Below are 23,009 nucleotides of genomic sequence, written 5' to 3' on the forward strand. Positions count from 1 at the left end.
ATCCCTGGCTAAGCCCAGAGCCCAGCTCCAGGTAGCTGAGCTGGAGGCAAATGCTGTGCCCTTTATCTTCCCATCCTCTTCTCTGCACTCACCCAGCCTAGTCCAAGAACTTGTCTGGATTAGAAAAATGATGTAAATGCAGCCAAAAAGCATTTTGGATCCCTGCACTGATCCAGGTGTGGACACAGTCCTCCTCCTTCTGGCATCAGCTATTCCAGGCAGCACTGAACCAAGCTAAAGCAGCACAAGGGCTCCTGCTTGCTCAGACTGGAGTCACTGGGACTGGTTTTCCCAAAGCCAGGCTCAGACAGACCCCAGGTGAGGCTGGGGAGGGCTCAGGAGGAGGCAGCCTGGGCTTGCAGGCCCAGCAGGGAGGAGGTATCAGATCAGAAAGGTTATCCTGGGTCTTAAGGGTCAGCCTTGGGTCCTGTTTGGAAAACCAGGTGCTTTTCCAGCTCCTGCCCCCTCTAGCAATGGCTCTGCTCTTCCCTCACTTCTGACAGCCCTGCAGCAACACCTGGGGTGAGGAAATCTGCCTGCACAGGACTCTGTGAGCAGGTCAAGTTTGGAGGCAGATGTGAGCAGACCCTGCTGCAGCTCCAGGATTCGCTTCCCACCAGCAGTCTGTAGCCGGACCATTTCCTGATTTGATTTTCCTCCTTGCCCTGATCTGTCCTGCCCAGCCAAACTGAGCTGTTCCAGGCTGGTGCTGCCTCCCCATCTCTGCACATCAGCTCTGAGCACCACAGCTTCCCCAGGGCAGGGCTCTCCAGGCAATTCCACACCACAAACCACTGTTAGTAAACAGCAGCAGCTGGAAAATGCACCAGGAAAACCACTCTGCTCCACAGCAGGTTTAAGGAGAGCCAGGGTTATGCAGGTTTTTTTTTGTGCGTTAAAGCCAACAGAAGGTTCTTAGCTTATTTAGGTCAATTAACTACAGCTTTCAAATTAAGTTCTCATCTCATTTTACAGACAAGCTGTAAGCAAAGCGTAAAAAGAGGGTCAGCTGAGGAGAGCAGAGCCCAGGGTTTCCAGACAAGTAATTTAAACCCAAGGGGCAGAAACAAAATTGAGATCAAGGGAGAGCACGGAGACCACCTAAAAAACATCTGCTGCTTCCCCCACTCATTCCTCCTTTGCTGTGAGCCCCAAACCCGAGGCAGAAGAAGGTGGAAGAAGGGGCTGCAGGAAGAGCTGAGCAGGGGAGCCATTTGTGGCACACACCATCACATTTCATGGTCTCCCCGAGCCAGCAATGACGGTCCATATTCTGGAGTGCCATCTACTGGCATTTTTATCTCTTGGCTGTAAATTGAAGCCAACCCCGGTGGTTAGAAGGGCGCTCAGGTTGCAGTCAAGCTCTTGAAAAATGCCAGAATCCAGATAACCCCAGGCCAGTCCCCTTGTACAGGTGCATCACAACACACAGTGGAATAATAAGATCATGGAGCACTTTTTATCCTGCAGGAAAAAGCCCCTTTCGTACACCAGATGGATAGTGCTCTCTTAATGAGCAGCTATTCAATATTTTTCTTTATCCTCATCCTTCAATATGTAGTCCTGTGTCCTGGGCATGGCATGCTATTGAAGTCCCGGTCTAAATAATGAGCTATTAATTTTCTCCTGGGCTTTCACAGCATTTATTATCACAGTATCCGAGTGGTTTGCAAACATTAATTTGCCTGAGAGCAGCCCTGCAAGAGAGTGGAATTATTCTTGTGCAGATGGAGAACTGAGGCACGGCCAGTTGAAAACCAGAAGGGTACCCTGGGCTCGGGGGCTCCAGCTGAGGTGCAGAAAGGACCCATTTTCCAGAGCTGTACAAGTCCAAGGTTTTTAGGGCACCACATCTGTAGGAATGTGCTCCCTGTTGACGGAGTGGTAAAACTGTCCTTTGTCCCCTAAAAAGGAAAGAAGCCCAGAAGTTTCTCTCCTCGATCAAGTGAAAAGACATCTCATAAGCCTAAGGAGCTTCACCTCAAACTTAAAGATAACTAATTGGACAGAAGCCAAAAAATCCCACCTAAGCAATTTACTAGAAAAGAAATTTTAAAAAAAAATATCTCTTTTATGAAGTGTTTTACCAAGACCAAAAACCTCTTAGATCTAAATCAATTTTTCGTTTGTTATTTTGCCTTTTATTAAGCCTTTTTGTTTCCAACACTGCAACAAAAGCCATCCTGCTAATTTTATGCCTCCAAAAGTAGCTAAACTATCTTAAGTGTATTATATAAACCTCCAAAAACTTATAAAACCTAACTCAAAAAAACCACATATAACACACATCCACAACCTCTATTGTGGGAAATCCAGGACTCCTGTACACCTGACCAATATGATCAAGCAGAAGTAATTTATTGCTTACATTACACACTTCTTGACTGGTGTTTTGTCTTGTTCACTCATTTTCTGCTTTCATTTCTCGGAGTATATGATTGGTTACAGTCCAGGTGTTTCACAGTCCTCTTATTTACTTCCTGCAGTCTTGGTATTTGGTTTTTCAGCCTCTTCTTTCTTAATGACTATTACATTTTCTTTTTACTTTTCATCCCTTCCAGTTCCTTAGCCCTCCTAAGATCTTATTTGCATTTTTGATCAGACCCATACACCAAGAGAAAGCCCTCAGGGATCTGGCTGTAACAGTGCCCAGGTCCTTTTCCTGAGCTGAATCAATTAATTTACACCCCTGGGAATAAAATGGATTTTTCCCGGCAACGTGTACAATTACTCCCTGTTTCCATTGGTAAGAGAAGGGGAGAGTGAGGCTTTGAAATGCAAAGTCGTTTGTGCAAATCATCATCTCCAGCAGCAAAAGCTTCCCCTGGTGCTGTGATCCCAGGTGAGGCAGCATCTCACCTGTGAGGGAAGGAGCTCCAGGAGCCACCCGGGCTCCTCCTTGCCCTGGGGATCAGCCACGGCTCTGCCAGAGGAGGTGAATGGGATCCTTCAGTAGGGACCAAACCCCCCTGTGCCTTCCCAAACCACAGCAGCACCCCACAAAAACAGCACGTGGCTGATGCTGCCCTTGCAGGGCTCTCCAATTTACCCCCTTAGCTCCACTGCCCAGGTCATTTATAATTTTAAACTCCTACCTCCGAGCTCAAGGCTCTTTCCCACATCCCCAGCACGGAGCACAGCAGGGGGAAAACCTGGCACAGAGACTGTCTGGGGGGTTTCAGCCCAATTTGCTATTTTAAGATTCTTCAGCTCAATTTCCTCCTGCATTTTTACATTTAGGTGCTTTTTTTGTTGGTTTGTTTTGGGGATTTTGGTTTTTTGTTTGTTTTTTTCTTTGGTTTTTTTTTTTTGAGTGCATAAACATGGACAAAATCCACTCTGAGCAGGCAGCTGGGAATAGATTTTCTCTCACCTCACACTGGAAATATTGTTCCATGATAGGAGAAGAAAGGAAGAACAGCCTGGTGTGGTCTCAACCTCCTGCAAGTGGCAGCCAGAGCTTTATGCACCCCAACAAGCTCCCTGGGGGTGCCAGAGATAAAATGCTTTGCCAGCTCTTGCCTTGCAGGAAACCTGAGCCACCTCCTTGCCCCACGGCCCATGCAAAGGCAAAAGGACTTTTAGAAATGTCCAAATTAGTTAAGTTATTAATAGTTATAGTACTATGTAGTATTTTACAGTATTATTAAGTTATAATAGTTATTAGTTAAGTTATTAATAATCTCTAAATGCAAATGCAGCTGATTAACCACACATAGTGTCCCTTTTCTCCCCTCATCCTCACTTTTTAGTTCCTCTCATTCCCTCCTCCCTGTTCTCTCTCATTTCCATCTCACTCTGCTTTCCCCATTTGCCTGACTCTTCTCCAGCTATCGTGGAGGATTTTTGAGGGTTTTCATCTTCCCTCCCAGTGCTGTCCTTTCCCAGGGACACCAACCCCTTCCTCCCCTGCTTTCCTGGGCACTGGAAGCTTTTCCCAGCAGCAGCAGCAGCACATCCACCAGGCTGCAGGGAAGAGCTGCCAGAGGCAAGGGCCAGCAAGAACAATTCCCCAAAAACTCAGAACTGTTCACCCAGGCTGGACCCAGCAGAGCCCCACCATGGTTAGCCTGGTCTCTGGCTGCTGACACCCACAATGCCAGCTGGAGCTCCAGAAATCCAGTGCAAAAATCAGAAATCCAGTGCAAAAATCAGAAATCCGGTGCAAAAATCAGAAATCTGGTGCAAAAATCAGAAATCCAGTGCAAAAAATCAGAAATCCAGTGCAAAAGCACTGCCCAGAGAGCTCAGATAATCCAGGCTGAGAAACTTTGGGGTTTTCTGGTGCAGCCAGCCCCGAGCAAACACCCCAGAGCCTGCCTTCCCCTCCTCCTCAGAGTGGAAGGAGCTTTCCAGGATGTTTCTTCCGAGGTGGGAGAATTTTCTGTGTTAAGGGATGGGAGAACCCTGTGTGTGTGCCTCAGTTTCCCACTCCAGAGCCAGGAATGATCCCAGCCACCCTTCAAGGGCCCGTGATGCCTCTGGCACAGAGAATCCTTCCCCACACCCAGCCTCAAGTGGAACAACTCAAAAATCAAGTTCTCCTCCTCAGACCAACTCCCTGCACAACCCCTAGGTTGAACTCTGTGGAAAATACTTAATTAATCTCTCTTGCTGCAGCCTAATTCTCTCTTCAACATGTGGCTGTCACTTCCCTGTCATCACAGCTGATTTACAATGGGGTTTAATTAAATCCTCCGTACATTATTCAGCATTCTCTGAAGACAACACCAAAGCAGCCAAGGGTATTTAAAATGTCACCTGCTGAGACGTATCATCTCCTCCTAAATAAATATGACAGTGATCAAACTTTGGCTAATTACAGTGACTTCGTTATTTGTTTGTATGTTTTAATATTTAATTGCTTTCGTGTTCATCCAATTACAAAGCAACAGCAAATAGAAATTAACTTTTTATCAGCGTGTTCCCAGCCCAGCTAATCAGCACTTCAAAGGCCAGACACAATGGGAGGCCATCCAACCTGAGAGTGCTTTACAATATATTCTGTGCTGAATGGACCGTTCTATTAAATTAAGGGAGAATTGTGTTTGTCAGGGCACTCCCAGCTCCCACCCGGATTCCCTTTATGTGCCCATTTAGGGGCCTCCTTGCAGCATCCTTGCAGCAGGACTGGAAATTGTTTGTATTGCTGGTGGGGCTGTTATCACTGGAGGTGACAGTGGGTGGCTCCATGTCAGCAGAAAATCCTGGGAAATCGCTTCCCTTGGGAAGCACATGCACAGCCCTGGCACATGGGGAGCAGAGGCAGCATCCCACAAAGTGTCCTGGATGAAGTTACAGAGGGGCTGAACAACACCTTCCCCCCAAAATCTGAATTTTCCCCCCAAAATCTGAACTTTTCCCCCAAAATTTGATTTTTTCCCCCCCCAAAATCTGAATTTCCCCCCAAAATCTGAATTTTCCCCCAAAATTTGAAATTTTTCCCCCAAAATTTGATTTTTTCCCGCCAAAATCTGATTTTCCCCCCAAAATCTGATTTTTCCCCCCAAAATCTGAATTTTCCAGTGCAGCCACCACAGATGCCGGCGCTCTCCCAAGCCAGAGGGCTGCAATAATTCCACAGCCCCTCTCACCCTTTAATTCCTCCTGCTTACCCAAACCCACTGCAGCAGGACCTCACATGTAAAAAAATAATTCCATAGAAAATCTATTTTTCCAAATTCCACTGCAGCAGCAAGAATCATCTCTGTCCCTGGAGCACCAGGAGATGTGGCAGCCACAGAGGCACCAACTTTCTGCAAAGGAAAGGCTGTCACTACAGCCTCACATTGTTTAAAAAAACAAAAAAACCGTATTCTTGGAGAAAAAAACCCAACTTTTACTAGATGGATATATTTTTCTTTTAAAGCATATAAAAACAACCTCTGTTTTTTCCCCAGAGAAACAACTCTGTGTTTAATTTTAGGCTTCTCTCATAAAATATTAAATGGACAAAGAAATCTGTTTGAAATACTTTGATTTTATTGAAATTAAATATTTAATTTGACTCAAAATATTGTCTCAGGGGTTTTTTTTAACCTTTGAGAGTGGTTTCATTTGAGAAATCAGACTTGCAGAGGTTTTCATGCGAACAGGAGATCTGCTTTCTGCTGTCTCCAGTAAGGACTCATTCACTTAATTTCCCTCCACCACAGTTACATGGCTCATTAAAAAAATACAGAAATATTGGTCCCACCCCAAGGATGAAGCTGAAATAAATTTGATGGGGTCCTTTGAAACAGCTGAGCAATGGTGAGGGAGAGATTTGAGGTTGGGAGGAAGAAAACTGAGAAGAAATGCAGAAATATACACGTGAAAAAAAACAGGTCTTTCCCACTTTGATGAAAAGTTTGAGCATTTTGAAGTCTGTGCACAAAGACTTCAGCAAATCTGACTGGCATGGGACAGGAAAGCAAATAAATCCCCACCAAACTCCCAGGTAGGAAGAGCTGTTTGGCAGCACAGAAAAGTAACTTTTTAGGTTATTTTTAAGTTAAGAAACAAGAGAATGGGAGGAACTGGTCTAAGGGATTAAAAATATTTAATCCCAGAGACACAGACCTTTTAATGAGGAAATTAGAAGAAAATATCCTGATTTTCCTGACCAGTCCCAACACCACCCAAAGCACTGCTCTCATCCTGCAAATGGGCTAGAGGCTTCAAACTGGTACCAGTGTGGGGATTTATATTGAAAAAAATCCATCAGTTCATTCCCAGCAGAGTCCTGGTTTGAATCATTTCAATATCCTTTGCCCCGAGGGGGAAAAAAAAAGTTGGAGAAAGTCCTGAAATCATGTTTATATCGCTTCCAACATGCAATTTATTCTCCTCCCTCTGCTTGGAGGGAATTTGTATCCTGCAGCTTAAGCTGACTGCATCTGTCCAACTGCAGCCAAAGCACAAAGCCCAGGCTCAGCTCCCAAACCCAGCCTGGACCAAATCAAAGGGCTCAGATGGCACAGCCTGCTCACTCTGGAACTTGCTGATGTTGGGAATTATGATTTACCAGCCTTGTCTGGGCCAACAATGATACTGATATTATTATTATTATTTCTGTATCAGCGTCTTTAATGTTTTCCAGGATGGCAAATACATCTCCTGCTCGGTTTTACTGCTTAGTTTCTGCATTTTTCAGCGCTGTGATAAATGGGGTGGCTGAGCACTGGGCATATCTCCAGACTTGTGAAGCTGTTGTGTCCTCAGAACTGAAGAAATAACTCCATGCTGGGGACAGCACAAAGAATCCAGTCTCCCCACAGCTCCCCATTTCTCTGCTCCCAGGTTCTCATTACACAGCTGTTAAGTTTTAATTTGGTCATTTCATAGAGAAAAAAAAATCCCAGAGCCAGAAAATTTGAGAATTTGAGCTTTGCTTCCCTAAAGCCAGGCTGGACAGGGCTTGGAGCAATCTGGTTTAGTGGAAGGAGCCCTGCCCATTGCAGAAGTTTGGAACTAGATAATCTTCAAGGTTCCTCCCAGCCCAAACCTTTCTCTCATTCCATGGAGAATCAAGTTTCTAACCATGGCTGCTGAGGATTTTTTTCAAAAGGCAACACTCCAAACTGAAAATTAAGGAGAAAAAAAGAAAAACAGAACTATGATGGTGCAGGAGAAAAAAGCCCAAAAGGACATTCCACAAATTAAATGGCAGGAGTTGTTTTGGTCAGCACCACTGAAGTGCTTGGTATGGGTGTGCCTGAGGGATTATCCAGGACATTTGGGGTGGGCACTGGGGTTTGATGACTCTTGGAAATGCAGTGGGAAGGAACAGCCCAAGGCAGGATGGCCCTGGACATACTGAAAACGGAGTACAGAAATGTGGAGAAAAGCCCCAACAGTGTCCATCTCACACAGAGGGGATGAAATGTATAAATTAATTTTTACTTGTTCCTCCTGTGTTTCCATCCCCTTTTTCAGCCTCTTCAGGTTTATTAGGACAAAAAAGTGTGAAAAGCAGCAAAAGCCCGGTGAAATTCCTGTCTTGGGCTGGAGCTGGGGGTGTGTGTTCCATTCCTATCAGTTAGAGGCAGTTATTTTCTGTTCATGGGGCAGTTTTCTTTATCTCTCCCACAGCCAATCCTCCCTCCAGCAGATCTCTGCTGTCCATGGCCAGGGAGTGTCCCTGCAGGGCTGATCAAATTCCAGCATCCCATGGGGAGATGCTCCGCCCAGGGGAGGAGCCAAGCATTCCTACCTGGATACAATCTGAGCCTGGAACAGCACAGCAGCCTTTGCCCCCTGCATTCCCAGAGGAGCAGCTTTCTCCTGCCCTGCATTCCCAGAGGGAGAGCAGGCCCATCTCCAGCAGCCCTGGAGCTGCAGAGGAAAACTCCCCCCTTGTGCAGGATCCGTGCTCCAGCAGAAGCACAGCTGGCACTGCAGGAGGGCTGAGCCCCCATGGGATGGGACTGTGCCACCACCCTGACACACAGGGAATCAGGTCATGTTCTCACTCTGCCAGTGGTTTATTTGTTTGTACTATTGCATTTGTATTTTTAATTTTCCTAGTACAGAACTGTTATTTCTATTCCCATATCTTAGCCTGAGAGCCCCTTAATTTCAAAATTATAATAATTCAGAAGGAGGGGGTTTACATTTTCCATTTCAGGTGAGGTTCCTGCCTTCCTTAGCAGACACCTGTCTGTTCAAACCAAGACAATTCCTCAGGATCTTTCTGCCTTCCATGTGTGGGGATCCTCCAGCTGCACACAGCTCGAGAAATCGCTGCCTCAGCCCATCCCTCACCTCCCCCCTGCTTCAGAAAAGGGAATCTCTGCTCCCTCACCTCCTGGCAGGCTCAGAGCTGCCCCAGTGTCTCCGTGGGGAGATCCATCAGGTGTTTTAGGATGAGCCAAACTTCGGCATAAAGACAAGGATGTGGTGGGTCACTGGAAAAAACTGTTGAGACACAAATTGTGGGTGAGACATGGCACATCCTGGGAGATGTGGATGACCCCTGGAGGTGTTCGGTGTTCCAGAACCATCTGGACACAATCCCGTGCCTGGGATGACCCTGCCTGAGCAGGGAGGTGGGACCAGATGATCCCAGCTGGGGTCTCTTCCAGCCTGACCCATCCTGGGATTTGGATCTCAGCACCAACTGCACACAAGGAAAAGCTCAAAAGGGGATCCAGGAGAGTTGGGCTGCACCCAGCCCCTCCAGCATCAGGCTCTGATGGTGCCCTGTGACATTCCAAAGCTTTTGCAGAAGGAAATGCTCCCAGAAAACCACAGACAGGAACAGATTGACTTCCAACACACACAAAATTATATTTAAAAAAAAAAAGGAGAAAAAAAATCAAAGCCAGCAGCTTGCACACAAGCCTTGCATTTGCAATTCTGATTCTTTAATACGAAACAGCTCCCAGCTGGGGGAGGGGTAGACAGGAAATATTACAGCAACGTTATTTTGTTACACTAATTACCAATAATGGCACATACTAGACTACCAACCACAGTCAATTCATTTTGAAAGCTATATAATAATGTTTAGGATAAGGAATTAATTTTTATAGCCACTGAAGCAGATTTACTTGTACTGTAATGCTGATTTATTACAAATTAAATTTCTTAACTCCAGAACTTTCCTTGGAGACCCTCAGCAGGACCTGGGAGGGGACATATCCGGCTGCAAGGGGGGAATTTTGGCAGCATTAAGATTCAGGTCAGAGTGCCCAGACCATTATTAACCCTTCAGCACACAAGCCTGTTTGGATGTACCCACCTCCATGGGCCGATTCAGACCCACACTGTGCACACAAGAACCCAATGGATGATTTTTCTCAAGTCAACTGATTGTGAAAGGATGGGGTTTAAGTAATTCTATTTTTTTTTATTGCGTCATTTACAAAGGTGAAATTTCAGTACTACAAGGGTCTGTTGTTTTCTTTTTTCCCCCAGCGTAGAGAATTCCATAAAAGATTCATAAAGTGAAAACTTTGAAGTACAGTCAAGAAGATCTACTCATTAATTTACGAAAACATCCCCGATGTCAATTATTGACTGTGGAGAGGTTCAGATTGTCTCTCCCACTCCCATGCAGGAGCTGCTGGCTCAGACTTTGCACAGAGCTGACGGCAAGGCTGGGCCTGGGCACAGGACCAAAGCGGGAGAGTCCTCGGCAGGACTTCAGACAGGGACTGGGTGTGATCATTTCTGACTGAAATTATTTATTAAATGATTGGGATAACTTCAGATTCTTCGCTCCTGCTCATCTGCATCCATTAACAGAGCCATGACTGTCTGGATAGGAAACCTCCAGGGCCTTTTCCTGCAGGTACATTAGCTGGGCTGGTCTTGAAAGAGCTTCCCTCCAGCTCTGGAGATGTGGCTGGGTGGATGAGGACAGGAACCCAGGGGATGGCTGGGCTGAGCTCTGCATCCTCCAGAGAGAGCTGATGCATCCTTTCTGCCTCCAGGAAAGGAACAGCCACTGTTCCCTGAGTGCTTGGGATGCTCAAAGCAAACACAGGGAGGGTACAGCAGATGGTGGGAACAGAGGCTTAAGTTTTGGGATCCTTCTCTTTAGGGTGTGCAGGGAATTTTGTGGTGTCAGGCAACATATATGGCCAGAGAAGGAGCTACACATCTGCCTGAACCACACTAAGGGACTTCTGATGGCACCCAGCCCTGGGACCTTCACCATGAAGAAAACCCAATGGAAAAGGTTCCTGCTCTCCAGCCAGCCCTGAAAAATACTCAGATGGGCACCCACCAGGGAGCCTTTCAGGGCAGCAGACAAGGACTAAGCTGTGGCCAGCTCCTCCTCATCTGCATCTTGGAAAAGGGCCCCAGCCTGCCAGTCCAGCTCTTGACATTGCTACTCCTTTAAAAGGAGCCATTTATTCAGCCTGAGCCTTCCAGGAGCTCCAGTGACAACCGGCAGCCCAGCCCTTGCAGTGGTTTCTAAACATCGTCTCTGCACCATCTGATGTGTGCAGGCACCAAACAAAAACCCACTCGAATTCCTCAGCAGGAAGAACAACGAAGCTGGAGCTGCTCCAGTTCCCATCCTGGCTGGAAGCAGCTCCTGGCGCGCAGACGCAAAATCGCTGGAAGGATTTGTCTGATGCCGTCTCCACGTTTGGTATTGCGGGGTTGGTTTTGGTTTGTTTTGTATTTTAATGATGCTCCTAGAGATCCCACCGCGATAAGTTTCATCCTGGGAGGGAGATGCAGAGGGAGGAGAGTCATTAGCTCATCCCTAATGACAAGGAGAAGGGAGGAGGGCTTTCCTATGCTAATCCTGCACAGGCTGATCTCCCACCGACGATGCTTTCCTGTGCTCCAGGATAAATGAGACTTCCCTAATTCTTTCCCCACTGCAAATAAACAGACGGGGAGCCTGCACCATGCGGCTGGCACTGCCCTATCCATCACCCGTCCCGACTGTAGGTAGCGGTGATTACAGCTCATTATCGGCAATTACCTCCGCGGAGCTCGTAGGTGTTTTCCCCCTAGAACTTTCAGCAGCTCCAAAGCTCTTTGAAGGTTTCTCTGTGAAGAATGGCTGTAGGAAATCCCTCCCTCTCTGCCCAGCAGTCAGACCTCCCTTCCAAAAGCCCTAGCCATCAGACACCATAATGCAATCACAAAAAAAAAAAGAGGGAAATAATGGCCAGCCCCGTGAGCCCAAAGGATGGGCGATGCACTAGGTCTGTCCTGGTCGGTGGGCACACATCTGCTCAGAAGGACTCTTCTTTCTCTCTTTTGCTCCTCAGAAAGCTTCTCCCGTGAGCAAGCCAGCCTCCCCTCGCCCCTCCTCCAAACCCTCAATGTAATTCCCACAAAAACCCCCACAGAACAGAAAACTCCATGTACGGTGGGTGCCCTTCCCGCATACAAAGCACCCCGGCAGCGGGCTGAGGGATGGACCCTTTGAGAAATTCATATGCCAGCCTTCCCACTATAGCAATTTCATTCTGTCTTTGTAATTGTCTGATATTACATTGTTCCCTGCCAGAAGATTAATTAGCTAGTCTTACCCTCCAACATACCATCCCTCTGCAACCCTCAAGGAAGCTGGAGCGGTGCCAAGTCGCACGGATTTGCTATTCTGGCTGGCAGCTGCTACTGTCGCTGCAGAAAAAAAAGAAAAAAAAAAAAAGAAGAAAAAAATAAAAGTCTCCTTTTGTCCCCAAGCAGCAATTGCTGTGCCAGCTGACCCCGGCCCTCCCAAAGCCACCACCAAGGAGGTTGGCCAAGTCTCAACACCATGGGCCGGCAGTGCGGAAAAATAAAAGAGTGGCAGGAAGCGGAAATTAAAGATTAAAAAAAAAATCAAGCAAAAACCCCCTCGACAGCCAACGCCCCACACCCCAAGCCCCTGCCTGGTGTCAATACCACACTGGCTGAGCGTGGCTGTGCTGTGGCCAGGAGTCATGAGGGAAGGGCACGGGTGAGGTGACATCCCTGCATCGACACCAACATCAGCATCCCGACATCACCACCCCTCATCCCAGCCCAGAGCCACCTTCACAGCCCAGCCCACCCTCAGCCCGTGGCCCAGAGGAGAGGGCAGCAGGGGCAGCACGGTGTTGGCAGTGGGGAGCCCCCAGCCCAGGCAGGGCTGCTGCTGCAGCCGCTCTTGGCAAGGAGCCCGTCCCGGCACCGCGGTGGATCTGCTGCTTTTGTTCCCTCTCCATCTTCTGTCCTCACACACACACACACTCTGGATCTCTCCATCTCACCCTAAATGTGGTGCCCAGGCAGGTGGGAGCTGTGTGGGTATGAGCACAGCATGCCTGTGGTCACCATCCCCACGAGCTCTGGGGGCACAAAGGTTTTTCCTCTTTGTGGAGGGGAGGAGAGCTCAAAGTCTGGGAGGAAAAAACCTGAAAAATATAGTCACCCATCTAAACTGATGCACACCACAAAGCCAACTGGCAGGCACGTCATCTTTCCTTCCAGGCAGTCCTCAAAAAGTTCTGCTCTGCTAAAGTCACCCCAGCAGTTCATGTTTGCTGGTTGATTTGCTGGTTTGCCCCATCAGCCCCACAGGGCTCTCCAGCCATGTCCCACCAGGGCTGCAGCACAGTGCAGCAAGGAGTTTTCAGCAGAGGAGGCACCACAAGAGCCAACAAGTTGTGTTTAAGGTAAAAAGTGAAGAAAAGGAGAGCAGGACCCCTGTTAGACCAACAGACACAGCTACGAGCAGAGAGGGATGTACTGCACCCTGTACAACCCAAGGGGATTCCATCCCCAAAACCACCGAGACAGACCAAACCTGGCAGCTTTGCCTCCTGTCTCTCATCCAGCTCAAAGGGCGGCCAATTTATGATTAATTTCTTTTTAAATTTAGGCAGCTGCTGCAGGAGATCACCCTTCCTCCCCAGCCCAGCTTGGGGACTGGCACGGGGACAGGGAGCTGCACCAGGAGCTGGACACCAGGAGCCATTTGAAGCCACCCGTTCCCGGGCTGTGGCAAACGAGCCCAATATTGTCACAGGGGCTAATTAAGCTCCTCCACTAAGACAGCAGCTCCAGACTGCCTCAGCACCCGCCTTAGCTGGCAGCCCCCCTCCCCGGGTGCTACGGAAACGGGAATTAAGCGGTGATGAATGCAGTATTAATTAATTAAGAGAAGATGCACATGAAGGGGGTGGGAGGCAGGGGGGTGTTTGCACTGCGGAAATCACCCAAGGAGGGGCCGCCGTAAATTTGGTTTTTATTGTTTTTTGCTCCAGAGAAGGCACATGGGGGGTCCCGCATGCCCAGGCAGTGGGAGTGTGACCCGCTGGCACCAAACCTGCCCGTCCTCCATCGCCAGGGAAAGGAGGATATCCCAAAAAAATGACAAGGGAGGGAAGAGGCACCCGCGGCTCCACGCCGCCATCTTCTCCCACTGCGGAGGACAAACGCAAAATCAATTTTGCACACTCCGAAATGGCTGTTCAGGAAGGGGTTTTTTTGCTCTGGAGAGGTTAATGGGGAAGCTCAACCCAGCTGATGCTGAGGGGATGGGTGTTGCTTTTCAGTTTGCATATTGAGATTGTTTACACACATGATTAGCTAATATATTAAGCTTCTTAAAGAAAAAAAAAAAAGGTAAAGCACAGGGTTTAGTTTTGATTTGCATTCCTCACCCACTCTCTCCTTCACAATACACCACCTGGAGAACAGCAAGGACTTGGCCACCACTGCCAACAGCTGGCTGTTGGAGAAGGGAAAGAAATGGTTAAAATTCCATCAAAGACTGCAGTGTCCAGGTGATTCAGCACATCCAGCCTCACATCACAGCACCTCAGGTAAGCGCTGGTCCCCATCACGCAAACTGGGGCAGCTCAGCCTGCTCAGAGATGAGTTTTGGGTGGGTGCTCGGCAGCCTGGGGTGGTCAGACCCTGATCTCCGTGGGAAGGACAAGATCCCTGTGGGAAGCCTGCTCTGCCAAACCCTGCCCAGTGGCACTGGGGTGCCAGGGACAGGGGAGTGCAGGCTGCACATGCAATGGGAGGTGCTCAGCACTGCAGCTTTTCCTCTGCATGGCTGCTCCTGGGGGCTGGGTGTGGTTTCAAGTCTCTTTTCAGTCTCAAGGATGAGACAAACACCCTGGAGATAACCAAGGCTTTGTTTCATCACCAGCAGGGCAGAGAAACTCAGCTGCAGACCCAGCTGGCACTTCCCTGGGCTAACAGGACAGACACCATCATTCCCTGATCCAGAGACATTCTGGGCATCTCTAGGACACCCCTGCCAGGTATCTCACCTCCAGACCTGACTGTTTTCTCACTCCTCACATCACACACACTCCTGGCACCACAAACCACAGGTGTGGCTGTGCTTCCAGCAGCCCCAGAGATCCATCCCTGCCTCCCAGGTCACGCCAGTGTTTAACTGGTTTCACTCAGCTCTTCTCCATGCAAACTTCCTCCTGAGCCATCTCAGCAGGATGACTGGCTGGGAAGTATTTTGAGGGACCACTTTAAACACCAGGCATCATGCTCAGAACCTTGTGCTGTTCCTCCAACCCAGAGCCTAAGCTGCAAACTCTATTCCTGCATCCCTGCTTTTTGGGATCCTCCAATTACAATGCCCTGGTGCAGTTCCAAAGCTCTTCCAACTCCCCATCCTTCTCCTCTGATGTAATTTTAAAACCTTGGCTCAATTTTTTCCTGCTACAGGAGTAATCCCTCCTTCCACCACACCAGCAGCTCAGCTGCTCTTCTCCCCCCTCACGTTCCTCCCCAGCTCTCACCACCCAGGGTGTGTTATTTATACAACATCTCTAAGCATTGACTTCTTCAACACAATTTTTCCTTTAATTACTTGCATTAAAAATAAAAATGCCAACCCATGTGAGCAACTGCTCTCATTACAGTATCAGTCCTCCAGCTAATTAATATCTGTTAGCTTTGGCTTATGCACCAGGATGCCTAAATCCAAAATACACAAGGCTGCCAAGTTACTTTGCAAACAGGAGCACTTGCCTTGAAGAAAGAATCACGTTATCCAACTTCTCCTATGCAACCTCCCCATAACCTTTACTTTCAAGGTCTTAGAGAAGGAAAGCTCATCCAGCTCAAAAAGAGATTGCAGTGAAACCAAAGGGGAGACCCAGAGGAAAGCAAAGAGAAGAGAAACAGATCTCCAGAAGAAAGAGAAACACCATCTTTGTATCTGAGAGGAATGATTTGTCTTTACAAACAAGCTGTGGGTCTGCTGGTAGATAAAACCAGCACTGGGAGGTAAAAGAAACAATGGGAAGGATTCCACTGATTGATGAATGGAAAATGATATTTGCTTTTACAAATAAACTGCAGGTTTGCTGATGAATGAAATTGGATATTAAAAGATGAAAGAAACAATGGGAAGCCCCCTAAATTCCATAAGAATTAAAAATTAAAAGGGAGGGTTATACATTAGAGTGGAATCTTAGGTATCAGGCGTTTCAGGAAGTCTGTACCTCTCAAGTACCTCAGAAATAGGGAAAGAGGGAGGGAAACTGGGATAAAAAGGGAGGCTGTGTCCTCCAAAAATTTGAGAAGGGGATGCCCCATGGCCTCTGCCTTTATTAGAATAAAGTAAAAGGACTCTGTCTCTTTTTTGGACATAAACCTCTGGTGTTTGTGGATTAATTTTCCCGACATTCCCACTCTGTTGCACTCACACAGGCCACATGGGAAAGACTGAGTCTGAGGGTAAAACCTCCCAGCAGCTCCTAAGCCTCTCCCAGAGTGCACACACACATCTCCAGCCCGTGGGGAAGGACAGGGAGCTGAGTGCCACCGAGCTCAGCCACAGCAGCAGCCACTTCTCACAGGTGACAGCAGGGCAGGAGTGCAACACAGCCTGGTGACAAGCAGAGGGGCCACCCCGGGGGCAGATAAGAGCTGGCAGGGTGGGGAGGTGGGTGCAGCCCTCCTGCAAGCCCCCGGTGTCAGCGCAGCCCGAGGCGGCGGGGCTGGAGCTGATTAAAAAGGGAAAAGCCTTATGTAAACTTAATGCATAATTAACCTGAGCAACGCACTCGCAGGAGACATTATTGAGGTCAGGCAAGCATTAGAGCCACAAAAACAACTCTGCCAGCAGACGAGGGATGAGAACATCCACTGTTAAATTATTTGAGTTCTCCTCTAATGCAAAGGATAAAACCTGCTGGATCCCAACCAGGACAAGCCTCTCCTGCAGGCAGATTATAGCAGGTTTCTTAGCTCCTACTCCAAAACACTGGATGGGAAGGCCAGGAAGGAGAGCCTGAGGTGGACAAGCCCTTTAGAGATTTTCTGTCCGTGTCAGGTCTCCAGCAGAAATACCATCTCAAGCACTTTCAACCCCGACCCTTGTCGCAATAGGACACGAAATAAAACTACATGCATGCTGGAACTCCAAGGTAAGAAGAAGGGAAGTTTATTTCTGACTCCAATATTTATAGACTTTCAAAAGTGACAGTGGATTGGAGGATGAAACTGCCGCCTCTCCAATGACACTGGACAAACCAACAGTCCATCAAATTTCTCCTCCTCCAGAAAGGAATGCAAACAATAATTATCTACATAAAAGTGCGTGAGAAACCCCATTAAAAATGTAAACATCAGAAGGCTTAGAAGAACTTGGAAGAACGGGGTGACATCCCCTGACCAAGGAAGAAAAAAGGAGATAAAACTGGACATTCCACAGTCAAAGCCCCAGCCCATGAGGGGGGCAGGCACACCAACAGGGAGAGAACCACACATGGAATGGAAGGCAGCTCAAAGGGGGCAATTGGTGACAGCCCGGGGAGCCCACAGAGCTGCAGTGGTTGTGGCAGTCAGGACAGGTCCTGAGCAGCCCCAGAAAAGCCAGGTTTCCATTTGTTCCCGTTAATGTTTGGAGTCTGCACTGCCAGTGCAGGGAATAAAAGCGTGGAGCAACCTGGTCCTTCAAACTGGCAAAATTCCTGCAAAAGCAGGACAGTCCTCACACATTTCATCCTTGTTTCTTTCATCCTCTTGCCTCCCATTGCACTTAAAGGGGGTTTGTGGCATGGCTGTCACCCAGATATCCATTGTAAATCCCATGGAGAGCCTTGACAAGCACAACATCCATGGCTCTGTTGTATTGAAAGAAAAGAAAAACTGGCTGCAGGACTGCTGGGATGCAGCTCCCTCACCTGCCAAGGAACAAGATGAAACAGCCCTTCCTCAGTTCAGAGGTGCTATAATTCACACCCAACACTTGGAACATTCCCTGGAAAAGCCATTACCACCAGAGGGGAGGTGAGGCCACGCTCTGCCACCTCTCTCTGTCCACGTGCTGCAGGTGACTGCCACCACCCTGCCCAGCATGTGGGACTGAAAATGAAACAGCTCTCATTTGCTTTCTGCAGCTTTTCAAATGACAGCTTGCACACTTGCTGGAGGTGCCACTGTCAGCAGGTCACCATGAAAATCTGACTGCCTGGAGGGACATGGACTCACTTTTTAAAAAAAGGGTAATAATGCAAAGACACTTGGTGACACTTTGCATTGTTCACGTGGAGGAAAAAACCTTGCAATCTCAGGTCTATTGTATGGCACAGAAATGTCACGAATCTGAGAATCTGGAAGCAAGAAAGGGCAAAGAGAAAGAGCAGTATTTTATACTTTGAGTGTGGCCCAAGGTGGCCTCATACAGGAGGATTCATTTCCCAGAGCTCAGCTTCACTAACTCCCCATGAGATGGTGCCACCCAGCCCTGCCAGGCCCTAACAGCTTGCTCCAGGATGGTTTCAGCACATTTAACACATATTTAAAAGCTGAAATCCTCTTTGAATCTCCAGTCATTTCTCTGGTTTCAGCTCTGCTGGGGGATGAAACAAGGCTCTGTGTCAGTGACTGCCCATGCTGGAGGCAGATAATTTATTCTGGTAACCCCCGTGTTGCTGGCCCTACACTGAATCTCCTTCCAGTTCAGCGCAGAAGGAAAATACCCAACATCCTGCATCCCAAACAGATTTTGGTGGGTGATCCATGCACGTGGAAGTCCCATGGGATGGCAGAGAACGGGATATCAGCAGCTGGATTCAGGCCTTGGCAAAGATGAAGATGTTTTGTACTCACCTGAGCCATTCTTATTTACAACCCTGTGATAGATGAAAAATACTATGGCTGACTCACAATTAAAGGGCAAATATAATGTATATATGTTAAAAGAAGTTTCATAGATTTATAGTTGTGTTTTACCCCCCTTGTGTTGTTATCAGGGGGTGCCCTGGGTTTAGGACATTTGGGAGGGTTGGCTCGTTACTATGGCAACAGCTGACCTCCAAAAAGATGTAAGGAAGTGAACTCCACCACTGGACAGTGAAGAAGGAGTTGATGGACAGAACTTTGGGAGGGGCTAAAGGGTTAAAAGGCAAAACATCCATTGTGTGGATGAGCACATGGTAGGGAAAATCATCTGCTCCTGGCGCTGTAATATTTTCTCTATTCAGTCTTCTGTTGTATTTTTGATAAGGTTTTAATAAACCTTTTATATTCTTTGGAAGTGAGTATCATCTCTCACACCCCCAAACACAGCACTTGCTCTCCTGAAAGCCTACAGCCTCTGCAAGTAAAGAGCCAGGTTACTCCAGCTCCCAGCCATGCTGCTGCTCCTCTTCCAGAGGAGTTTTACACCCAGAGCTTTGGTAAAACCTTATACTGGGCCCATCCAGCCTGTCAGCCACCACACAGGAGATGGGCCAGGATCTCTTCTCTGTGTAAAAGAGGATCACTGCTCAAGCAGCCTCCCATCAAAAGGGAACCCGCCAATCCACTGGGCTCCCTCCTCACAGGGTGTTAAATTCACCAAAATCAAAGTGGGCTCTTGCTTTGCTCACTCCTGGAAAGCAGGAGGAAGCTGCAGACAGACTACGAGCACTTAGAGGAAAAACATTACAACGTCTAAAGGTACTTTAAATGATTTAGTTACAAACTTGCCTGTAATAAGACATCTATTTTGGTTAATCTCTTAGTTGCAAATCTTGAAACTCTTGAACCTGCCTCAGGCTACTGTCAGCAGCACTTCATTTAACACTGCTTATTGGGAATAACTGCTATTTCCCACTGTAACCTCCAAACCTCTTCAAGTCTCTCTTATTGCTCTGCCCAAATATACTTGCCTTCAGGACACAGAGGGTTTTTTCTTGCTAAGAACTGTTAAGATGATTTGAACAAGCTGAATCAGAAGAGACTGTTTCTCAGGCAAAGCAGCCAAAACTCAAAACGCCATCCCTGCGATATTTTGGGAGTGATTATTTTTCTTTTTTTTTTTTTTTTTTGAGCATTTACTCGGGTTATGAAATCCAGCAGCTGCACTTTGATCACTCTTCATGAGCAAAGGAAAGGAAGGGATGGAGGGGAGTGTGTTCATCCTCCAGGAAAGTCACTGGGGGAGGGATCTCCATCCCTGCCCAGACCTGTGGCTGTGTGACCATCTCCAGCTCACCCTGGCCATGGCTCTGAGGGGGCTGCTGGGGGCTTCAGCAGCACCAACGCAGCTCCTGTGCTCTTAACTCAACCCCATTTTTATTTCGAGGGGATGCAGAGCTCTGGTGGGCACCTGTGGCTGCAGTCCCACCCATCCCAGCTCAGCGGGTTTGATTTTCAGCACTGCACAGCCCCTGGAAAGCTGCAGAGGCCAAATTGAGGTAAAGTTCTGGATTGGCTGCCCTCCTCAGGGCTCAATTTGGGATTGATTCCAGTGGGGAAAAAAAACAAACAAAGCCATTGCTGCCAGCCCTGAGGGCACAGAGGGTACCAGCAGGAGAGGGGGCATTTTTAGGGTGCCTCCAAAGTGTCACCCCTGTCACCCTCACCCAGAGATGGGTCCATAAATCCTTTTATTGGGACAGGTGGTCATTAGAGATGCTCCTTCCAAATCCTTTGTGTGCTCATCCATCAGTCAGCTCTCTCTGCTGGAGAAGGTCCCTTCCATCCTGGAGAGTTTCAGGAGTAATTTGCAGATATCTCAGCTTGCCCAGTAATTTTGTTCCTTATTAAATATTGCTAATGACAGGGTCTTAGACTCTCAGCCATATATTCACTTTCTGTTCCAGTGTAAATTTTAATCCGTCTTCCCTCTTCCTGCTAGACAAGTCTTTAAAAAAAAATTACTGGAATAAAAAGGAAAGCACCAAGTAATTGAAAAGAGCTGCTAAAAACAGAAAGGAAGGAAAGTTATAATGATTGAAAAGTTCAATAAAATCGGGGGAAAGCAGGAAAAATTCTGATTTTTAATGAAATGGATGGTGGGGTGTCACTGGTGTGTGGCAGCAGATCCCTGGAAGTTGAGCTCTGTTTTCCCAGCCCAGGTCAGGATCCCACCTCCATGGGTCACTTCAAAACCATCACCCCACTGCCCTTCCCCTGCTTAAACTAGAGCTGTGTTTTCTCCTCTCCATTCACCCTCGAGCTAAACCTTTTCATCTGGTGCTCTCAAAGCCTAACCAATAAAATGTTGAAACCAATAAAATTGTTTGTGGGGGAAGAGTTTTCTGAAGAAAACAAGCGCAGAAGATGATGTTTTACCAAAAGCTACAGGCAGAAAATGGGAGGCTGGAGCTGAAAAGCTCATGCAGATGAATCTTGAACGGTCTATTCTCACCCTCATAATGAGCACATACATGATTAATGAAAATATTTATCCTCATAACCCACTGCAGTGAGTTAATATTTAATCCAAAGTCCACGTGAAAGCCCAACCTCTCCTGGTTCCTCACCCACCTTCTTGTTTCCTTGGAAATCTCTGAACTCTGCCAGCTGACCTGAGGTTTGGCTCCTTGGGGTTGGCTTTCCCTGCCTTTCTGCATAAGTCCCACACCTTTTGATCCCAAAATCTCTGCCACCTGGGACCTACAAGGTTTCTCAGATAATCCCGTGGAGCTGCTGCTTTGTAACGTGCCTCACTTTGATATTCAAGGCAAAGCTGGCCAGCCCACACATGAAAAGGCATCCTTCCCTTTCTTCCCAGGCTTAATTCCATCTGCAAATTAAACACACCGAGGCAGATATTTATAGAGGAGTGCCCTGATCCTCCCGGGAGGGCCCTGGAGTCTCCAATGTGTAATTTTGCTTTAGGAATATGATTTTAATCTTGGCTTTTTTTTTTTCTGAGGCTGGTGGCAAGGGGGGGGCTGTCCCCTGGTGCCCACAGGGCTGGTGCAGCGAGGGGTGGCTGGGGGTACCCAGGGGCTCCAGGCTCCTGCTGCCTCCCCATCCTTGTCCTCTGCAAAGCTTTTCAGGGCTTTGTTCAAAGGTGACAGTTCTTACTTTTGAAAGAACAGGGTCTGTAAACTTTGCCAGCAAGAGCTTTCAGCTGTGACTTAGGAAAAAAAACCCAAACCAAAGCAACCACCAAAGTGCACAGATGGAAAGAATTGCTCAGCCCTGGGTCCTGGTGGCCCTTTGTGACAAGGAGCTCTCACAGAATCATCCATCTCTCTGTATCCCAGTCCTCCATCCCATATTTTCACTGTGGGCAACACCCAGAACTAAAAAAAAACCAACCAAAAAAAGAATATTTTGGCTTATCTCATTTACAGATATGTGTTAGAGTAGAGGATAAAGGACTTTTATTTTGTTTTCAAGTTAAATATTTTCATTTTATCTTCTTGTTAAAGAGTAATTCAGTGCTGTTCTTTTGCCCAGCATCACTCAAACATCCTCCTGATGGGAAGAGTTTGGGGCAGGGGAACTTGCAGGAAAGATGGTTTCAGTAGTAATCAGAAGGGGGATTTTGGCACATTTCTGCATGCTATGAGGTATGTCTTTAAGCTCCAGTAAACTTCTGGAGTCCCTGGAAAGCTGGTAATGTGCCTTTGAAGGAAGTATGACTTATGAAATTGCAGTTTTTAGCTTAGCTGGGTAATGTTAATGAGAAAATATCATGGGCTGCGGGTGGAAGTCTCCTGAATCCCATAAGTTAGGAGTAAATTATTCTGTTTTCCTAAATGAAGCAGCGCTGTGCAATGCTGCTCCTAAATCAGGCTGATGGTGAGAATTATTTATTAATTTGTGAAGGTCCAGAGAGAAGCTCAGGCAAATAAATACAAACTAAACTGCGTGAGAGAGTTACAAAATTGGGTTTGGAAAAAAGGGTTTGTGAGAGGGAACAGGAGGGTTGGCACCAGCACCTTGTGTGAGGGAGGAGCTGGAGGGACAAATCCTTTCTGCTGGAGGCACAGGGAGGATGATCAAACCCCCCCAAGCCTTCAGCTGCAGTGCAGCAGCTTCCCTGTGATTAAAGCTGCAGCTCTGCAGCTCTGCCTGCTCTTGCAGCCCAGCAAGCACATCAAAGGCAGAGGTTTCCCAGAGGACAGCTCCCACATCGGGGAATTCAGGGTTTGATGCACACCCCAGAGGGTGAGTGATGGCCCAGCAGAGCAGATCCCACACCGAGCAGGGGATGCCACGTCCCCCCGGGGCTCCTGGTGCCCGCTGTGCCCTGGTTTTGGGCAGCACAGCTTCACCCTTTGGGGCTCCCATCTCCCCTGGGCTCTGCAGGTAGCACAGAGCTCAGCTTCCCCTCCTGCCAGCACCTGGCCTCCTACCCAGAGAGGATTTATTCCTCC

This window comes from Passer domesticus, chromosome 20 (assembly GCF_036417665.1).
Source record: "Passer domesticus isolate bPasDom1 chromosome 20, bPasDom1.hap1, whole genome shotgun sequence".
Lineage (NCBI taxonomy): Eukaryota > Metazoa > Chordata > Aves > Passeriformes > Passeridae > Passer > Passer domesticus.